Here is a 9,341-nt window from a genome sequence, read left to right as displayed (position 1 = left end):
CTACCACTGAAGAAAATCTAGGAATTACGGGGAGTTCTTGAATAATATGTTTCGTGATGGAATTACCATGCCAAGACCAGATTACATCGTCCTTGGATGGAAGTATACAACTTAAACAACGGTAGTGTTCAACACCTGTATTCATGTTGGATGCTGCAGTCCGAGTACGCCAAGGTAGTCCAGTCTCGGCATGGTGGTCTCACTAGAAGAGCATATTATTCAAGAATTCCCCGTATATCGTAAACATTTTGTTTCTCGGTGCATGCATAGTATCGTATCTGTTTCTGGTTTTGGAGTCACTTTTTTTTTTTTTTTTTAACGAAAGAACTAAAATATGAGCAGCTCACAACTGTATTTTACCTTAGTCTGAGTTTTTCCTTTCAGTCACTGTTATTTTTTTTTAATTTTTATTTATTTTAACTTTTGAGAAGCTGATCAAGTTTATTATCTCATGTTTCTAAACTCCAACTGAATCTTTTTTTTTTTTTTTTTACATTAAAGGAAATCCTTTACCTGGTTTGGTTTAAGAAGTTTAATTACAAAAATTTAACCGAATTTTGTTTCTTGTTTTCATTTTCAACAAGATATTAGATTTCTCAATGCTCCGGGATGCTGTATGATGCGTTAATTACTAAATGTTCTGTAGAGTAATGTTGCAAAATAACTGTGTTATCGTGTACACCGTGTTGCTTCATTTCCTTAAAGTGTTACCTTACATGTCGTGATGTACTTATTTTCAACAGTTGCACTTACTCTTAAGAAACGATGTAACTTTCGCTGTTATACACTACGCACGCAATCGTGTTTAACAGATGGAAAAGAAAAATTTCCTCGTGGTTAAATGGTTAGCGCTTTAGCTTTTGATATAGGAGATCCAGGTTCCATTTCCGGTAAGATCTAATGTGGATTTGGTTCCTTGATTAGCTGTAGCCACGTGTCATTGTACGTACTATCGAGCATGGAAAGGGACATCAAACTCCAAATACCAAAATAAATGGATGTTTATGTTTTTTTTCTTTAGGCTTGTAGTATTCTTACATTTCCCAAACTTTTTTCGAGTGGGGACTACTTTTATTAGTCAGAATATTCTATGGACAACTTACTTTTTTCGCCTTGGAAAGCAAAATTATTATTATTATTATTATTATTATTATTATTATTATTATTATTATTATTATTATTATTATTATTATTATTATTATTGTAGTAAATTCAAATAAAAATAAATTTAAATTATTATTATTACCATTTCTATTTTGAGCATATACAGTGCCAGTTTGCTTATATTTTAAAAATAATGTTAGCTAATATTTCCTTAATTTTAGATCTATTAGTAGAAGAAAATACATATTAGGATTCAGAAAATGATACCAAAGATTAACAAGATATTTTATAATAATATATTTATATAAGCTAGTGTTTTTCAATCATTTTCTTAGTTTGGCACACTAACAAGGGGACATTCCGATTTCATGAATTCAATTGCCGAAAATGATTGCTAGCACTGGATTCAGCATCAAAAGAAACAGAGAAAAAGAGGGTGTTTAGTGGCAGACCGTATATAGAGTGGGAGATAAGTGAGGGCAAATTGCGAAGATAGCACGTAGAAAACGTCTAGAAATGCCATGTTAATTTTGAAACGAGTAGAGGGATTGAGGTAAAATGTTGGATATAAGAATGCATGTAGAGCTCCACTGAATAGGCGTAATGTCAACCATGGGGGGCATCTAAAAAGCCGCCATGTTGGATTTAGCGGAAGAAGAATATACGGGAAAGATGTCATGTGACATATAATGGCTCTTGACGCACACCGTCTATTAAAATCAATAGTGGCCAATACAGTTTGAGACCTCTTTAACAGGAGATGTTCCACGCTATGGCAATGTAGCAATACTGTCGTAAAGGTGACCTGAATGAGGAACAACAACAAACATGAATGAGGCCACTTTCCAAACAACAAATGTGCCGATCCACCCAATATTCGTTCACATGCTAGTTAAAGTGTAAATATGATCAAGGACAACCTGAAAGAACTCATTACTGACGTTTTCTGACCTTCTATAGAGCAGATAAAACTGTTGCTCCTCGTTGACTCATGGAAAACCAATAAAGATGAAGAGTTGGTACAGAAACGGGATAATGTTGAACTTACCCGACTCCTTATCCCTGATGGTTGCACGTTACTCATACAACCGTTAGATATGTTATTCTTAAGTCCGTATAAGAATTTCGTAAAATATATAACAGATAACGTTTTTCTATCACCTGATTTCAAAATATGACAACGGGACAACTTCACTAACTTGCAACCACTCTCTCACTTTCAGTTTACAGCTCCAACGCTCCAAGTTATGATTAGATAATGCTTTCTACAATACTGGATATTTGTAAACAGCACCTGGCGCATTCAACACATGTCGACAACTGCTTCAATTTCAATACCGGCGACAGCTGTGACGAGCCCGATTGTCGATCTTTATCGTTTTCCAAATATGTCCACTGTTGTCTCCATTTTTGTATCAACAACACAATCATTCTTAAGGTTCATAACAGTTGCAGTTAAACAAAGGTCTCAAACTGTATTGGCCACTATTGATTTCAATAGATGGTGTGCGTCAAGAGCCAAATGTCACATGACCCCTTTCTTGTATATTTTTCTTGCGCTAAATCCAACATGGCGGCTTTTCAAATGTCCCCCTCTGATTGACATTATTCAGTGGAGCTCTACATGCATTCCTATATCCAAGATTTGACATGAATCCCTCTACTCGTTTCAAAATTAACATGGCATTTCTAGACGTTTTCTATGTTCTATCATCGCAATATGCCCTAATTTATCTATCACCCTGTATACGGTCTGACTCTAAACATCCTCTTTTTCTCTGTTCCTTTTGGTGCTGAATCTAGTGCTAACAATCATTTTTAATAATCGAATTCACCAAATCGGAATGATCCCTTGTAAGTATGTAATTTAAAATCTTATTTTTAAACATTAATATTTTTGCATCCTTTTTATAGCTAATGCCTATTTACTTTGTAATTTTGATTTTAAAAGTGCCAATGAGGCTATATATTTTTGTTCCTATGCCTGGTGGTACTCTTTTTTTATAAATAATAGTTGAAATAATGTCTTTTTGGATTGTTGTAAGCATCATTTTGTATGAAACATTTGTTTCTTTTGTTTGTTGGTTTGTTTTTTTTTTTGTGGTCATTGTAATATTTACTTCGTACGAAAAAAAATTCTGATGAAAAAGAAGTATACTCATTTGACCTTTTCGCTTTTACTTGTTCACGTCTCGCGGTGTTTAAGTCTTCTCGCTTTGTTTTCTCCAGAGAGATGTTAAAACGACCAACACCATTCATCTGGCATTTAGCGCCATCGTTACAAATTTATAACATCTTGGGTAAACTTCCTCCGATAAGTATCTTCTCTTCAATTTACTCTTATGGAGTGAGTGTCGCTCAGAGAAGGTACGGTCATGCTAAGAACAAAATCTTAAACAGTTACGTATCTCTCTTAGACCGCGTTTCAATTTTACATGAATCTTGTAGCTGTCATTAAAAAAAAAATCTTGCAAGCCGATCTTTCTATTTACTGTTTACACATTATTACTTTCTGAAAGCAAGAAAGATATCTCCACCCATGCAGCGCTGCACTCTGGTGGATAAATAGTGAACCTCCTCATTAAAAACGTGTATTTTGGGGCGCTTCCCCTCCCTGTCCAAAAGATTCCTTTGTTTCGGAAGCAGCGAAACTGATTTTGTCTATGTCAGCGGGAGGGCGATTGTAGGTAGCAAGCAAGACGACCTAGAGAGTTGCTCATGGTTTAACTCCTTGCAAGATGGAAAAAATGTTGTATGTCCCTTTCAAGACTATGTTTACATGGAGAAATATTATAGGGTTTCAAGATTATTATTATTATTATTATTATTATTATTATTATTATTATTATTATTATTATTATTAGTAGTAGTAGTAGTAGTAGTAGTAGTAGTAGTAGTAGTAGTAGTAGTAGTAGTATTTTAATGACAGCTACAAGATTCATGTAAAATGGAAACGCGGTATTACAGAAGCTTAATTTGGTATCTGTAAGTAATATTGCACAAATCAAATACGTATATCATTCTTCCTTTCAAATTTGTCCTATGGCGCGGGAGACCCGGGTTCGATTCCCGCGGGAGCTCAAGTGGTTCGGAGTCCACGTTAATCAGTAGGTCCACGTCTCATATAGCCTCGCTGCTGAACGGGACGTTAAACTCAAAATCAACTCAACTCAACTCAAATTTGTCCTAAGTCGATGTAGGGGAGCACAGTAGCTGAGTGGTAGAGTGCTTACCTCTGGTACTTGGGGTCCTTGATTCGATCCCCGGCTAAGTAAGTTTGTGGTGGACAACATAGTGTCCGAGTATTTTCTCGGGGTACTCCCGTTTCCTCGCACATTCTCATTCTTCAATTCTTTCATCATCATTCTTTTGCCTTACTCATCCATCTCCCTAAGCCTAACGTGTATAATTGTGGGATGTTAAACTGAAACATTTCATTTCATTTTTTCTAAGTCTCTGCGTCAAAATGTTATTCACAGATACCGTAGTTTAGATCTTGGAAAGTAAATTGGACGCTTTTTTAAAATTACTGAGCCTATAGGCTATGTACAAATGATTATCAAAATAAGGAAAGCACCTGAAGAAAATGCAGCTTACCTTACCAATACTGCATGGGACCACTATTAGCCTTCGGAACAGCTCCTATTCATCGTCTAATTGAAGTATAAGTAATGAATGATTTCCATAGGAATATTGTACTGTACTCCTCATGCAATGTAACACTCAGTTCATTAATAAGAATGAAGGAGAATATTTGTTTGCAGATTCTGAGCTCCATAACTGGCCACAAGTGTTTAATAACTTTAATGTCTGCGGACGCCGCGAGGTACGGAGATGGAATTCATACCGAAGTTCATGAAACCATGCCTCAACATCTTCAGCAGTGTGAATTCACGGATTGTCATCTTGGAAAACTGCATCATAAACCGGAAACTTCATCTGGATCATTCAATCTACGTGGCCATCTAAAGTGTTTACATAGTCACAGCAGGACGCACGGAATACCAGGAAATTGTGGTCTATATCAAAGAACAGTCGTTATATTTAATGTTAGGAAAGAGACAGTCATACGCTAAGCATAAGCTTCTTTAGACGTACGCAATATATAAACATGGACCATTGTTGGAAATAAGATAAAAGGCCACGTAACTAATTTTATGGAGGTTTAATGCTGCGTTCACAAAAGCTCTCCATTGACTTCTATCTTTAGCCAACTGGATCCAGTTTTTACTTCGTGTTCCTATTTCTGCTAGATCCATGTTAATATTGTCCTTCCATCAGCATCTAGGTCTTCCTAATGGTCGTTTTCCGATTGGATTTCCACTTAAAAATTTTGAAAGCGTTTCTATTTTCTTTCACTCTGGCTACATGACTTGGCCACCTGAGCCTCCTAGACTTGATGACCCTAACAATGTTGGGTAAACGGTATAAATTATACAGTTCCTTATTATGAAGTTTTCACCATTAACCGGGGCCGTGGTGACTCAGTTGTACAGTGTTCACCTCTAGAGAATTCCTTGGTTCAATCCCAGCTTGCATCAAATGAACTTTGTGATGGACAAACACTATATGCGTAAGTTTTCACTTGGTTCTCCCACTTTCTTCATTCTACCATTTCATTCATTTCTCATCATCAAAATCTCCTTTGATCTAGCCGGAATAATCGTGGGACTTAAAACTTAGAAACTTTATTTCATTTCCCCCCATTAGAACTCCTTAGTGGCTAAGCGGTTAGCGTACGCGCTTTTAAGAACCGGGTTCGATTCCCAGCGGGAGCTCATGTGGTTCGAATTCCACGTTAATCAGTAGATCCACGTCTCATATAGCCTCGCTACTGAAAGGGACGTTAAACTTAAAATCAAACCAATTAATTTTTCCCCCACTCACCATTCCCGTTCCTCTTGGGTCCAAATATTTGTCTAAGGATTTTATTCTCAAATACTTTCGGTTTGCGTTGTTCCTTCAGAGAAATCGAGCATGATTCATAACCACACAGTAGAAAAGGCATAATAATTTTTATATATATATTTTAAGCTTCAAATTCCTCACAAAATTCGCGACGACAAGAGATTTTGAACTGAATAATAACAGGGATTCTCTGCTTTTAGTCGACATTTAATTTCTTCGTGAATATGGTTTTGGTCTGTTAATATTGATCCTAGATATTTGAAAGCATCCATCTTATCAAAAGCATTATTTGTTGTTTTAACGCATCCATAATTTGTTACGTTCCTGACGAACTTCCATCTATATAGTTTTCTCTGAATTTACTTCTAAATCCGTCTCCCTACAAGCGTTTAATAAGACCTCTACATTTCTTCCTATTGTTCTCCTTTCATCCCCTATAAAAGACCACTTATTAGACCTCATTAAGTATTTTTAATCATCCTCGGTCCACTTTGTGTGTTCTAGGTACTATTTCCTTCGCGCTAAAGCTTTATTGACAGTGATGAGCTTTTTGAAAAATTACAATCCGACAGCGGATATCCCGATTATTTAACCCGCGTGGAACTGTAATTGTTACAAAAGGACGTTCCAGTTGCTCTTAAGTTCCACATCACTTTTGCCGCACTTGCTCTATGATCCTTGCTGACAATCCTCTTGAGTCCTCAACGTTACGTGTCACTTCGGTTCACTATTACTTTTCACTACTGTGGTTCAGTGATAAGAGCAGTTAACTGTTGTACGAGGTGTCCCTTTTTCGATTTAAGTGAGTTTGCAGTATCCATGCGTTTTCTCGGATTTCTCTCATTTCCTCCCAGATTCTCATACCACTAATAGTTTCATAATCATCTACTTTCGTTAATCATCCTTTTTACTTTAGCCTGAATGGGCATAACCGTGGGACGTTAAATGAAAGATTTCATTTTATTTTCATGACTATGATACAAATCTTGACTCATACAATTAAATAATCCGTTAGAATAAAGAGTTTCATTTAGTTAATTTCGTTAAGCATGATGACTTGATGATTACTCGTTAACATGAAGATTGACCTTGAAGTAGCAAGAATAGTTAAGTAACTTTTGATAGTTTAGCTCCTTAAAAAAATAACTAGCAATCCTCCAAAGTGTTAACAAGTAGTGTATGTGTAAAGATTATGTGTGTTACAGTTAGGAACAGAGAATCTGCTAATTACTACATGTATAGTACACAATGGGGACACCGTGGTCTACTGGTACTGCTTTAGACTCAAGTCCGCGTAGTTCCGGATTCCCGGCCAGCAGGGACGTACGCAGGGGGTGAGTCCTGGGGGGTCCCTCCTAAATTTCGACCTTTGTCTAAATTTAGCCTAATTTTAGAGGCAATTTTAGAATTTTAATATAAAATATCCTCATATTGAGTTTGAACTCGCCCGAAATAAATTTCTGCGTACGTTACTGTCGGCCAGTACTTCCCAATTTTCATTGTCCACAGAACGTGGTGAGGCAAATTGGGGAGTCACATGAGTAAAAGACGTGCCACGCCCACTAAGTCTATAGTCTGGACACGACCTATTAGACAGACAGGGCCGGCAGGAGTTCATGTGGTTCGGATTCCACGTTAATCAGTAGGTCCACGTCTCATATAGCCTCGCTACTGAAAAGGGACGTTAAACTCAAAATCAATTAGACAGACCGGGCAACACAGCACGCTGACTACGTGTTAGTCGTTAGACAGACATAGTTCAGCCAATCGCTAACAGATGGCATTGGAGCGGCTCAGGCTCACAAAAAGGGCTGTCGCGGCAAGTGGTTTGGTTTTTGGTTCAGTACGTAAAAGACAATAACAATTTGTTTCAGCAAAATAAAAATTTTCAATTATTATTGGCCTCGAAGGAGATATCCTTTAGCGCTAACTGTACTGTATGCTATAGTCTTGCTACTGTCATAATAAATAACTTACTAAGGATGTATTTCAGTATCAGTTTCATATTAATTAAGTGTCATGGTTCTGGAACACCGTGGTATAGTGGTTACAGTGTTGGACGTCCGCGTGGTACCGAGTTCAATTCCCGGTCGGTGCTTCCCAATTTTGGGCGTCCAGCCAGCGTAGTGAAGCCAACTGGGGAGTCACGTGAATAAAAAGCGCAGCATGGCCACTAGGAGACAGGTAACGCTAGCGCGCGGACCACGTGTTAGTCGATAGACTGGACGTAGTTCAGCCAGTTGCTACCAGATGGCGTTGGACTGGCTTATGCCCATACAAAAGTGGACTGTTACGCCAAGTGGTTTTAAGTGACATGGTTCTCGTGTACAGCATCAATTTCAATCATCATCATCATCATCATCATAGGTGTTCCTCCACTATTGACAGATCACTTGCTGCAGCTGAGAAGCTTCCATGCTCCACCGTCTTCCTCTAACTTTTTAGTCTTCACATACGATTTTTCTATTTTGATAATAACGTCCATTAATTGTAGTCTCCTTCGCCCCCTCCCTCTCTTTCCTGCCACCATACCCTCTAGCACATTTCTTATGATACAGTTCCTTCTTAGGCAATGCCCCAATCAGTTTTTCTTCCTCTTCTTAATAATATCTAAAATTGTTGTTTTCTACCCCACCATTTCTAAGACCCTCTCTCATTCGTTTTCCGCTCAACATAGCTCATTCTTTCTGTTCTTTTCCATATCTACATTTCGAATTTTTCCAGTCATTTTTTTCATCATTTTTGCGTAATGTACATGTTTCTGCCCCATACACAGAACAATACTCCACACGAAACATTTTATGTGTTTTCTCAACTCTATTCAAGGTCCCACAAAATAGTATTATCTTCCTCCTAAAGGCTTCTTTCGCCATTCCTATTACTGCTTTTGTTTCACGTTCGCACTGCATATCATTAAGAATAATAGTACCCAGGAATAGAAAACTAGTCATCTGTTCTATTTTCTCCCATCCTATGTCAATATTTTACACAGACCGCTTGGTTCCAATCACCATGTTTTTTGTATTTTTAACATTTATTTGTATCAGTGGGTTTAATCTGTCTGGATACAAATGATCGCGATGGAATTTTATTTTCGGAATAACATGTACGATGACTTTTTTGTTTGTATCAATATGTGCCGTAGCATATCTCACATTAAAATATTCGGAATAAAGAGCGTACATTGAGTACATAGAATCTCTTAAGACATACTTGAATTTATGGTTAATAAAACAATTGCAATGTTATTTTACGAAATCTGTCCTCATACGAAGATTGAATAGTATGCTGGTATGCAAATAAGCATAAAACGTTCCTCATACCTGAAA

The sequence above is a fragment of the Thermobia domestica genome, chromosome 7, assembly GCF_964235325.1.
Source record: "Thermobia domestica chromosome 7, izTheDome1.hap1.1, whole genome shotgun sequence".
In the NCBI taxonomy this organism is placed as follows: domain Eukaryota; kingdom Metazoa; phylum Arthropoda; class Insecta; order Zygentoma; family Lepismatidae; genus Thermobia; species Thermobia domestica.
This window is presented reverse-complemented; position numbering follows the sequence as displayed.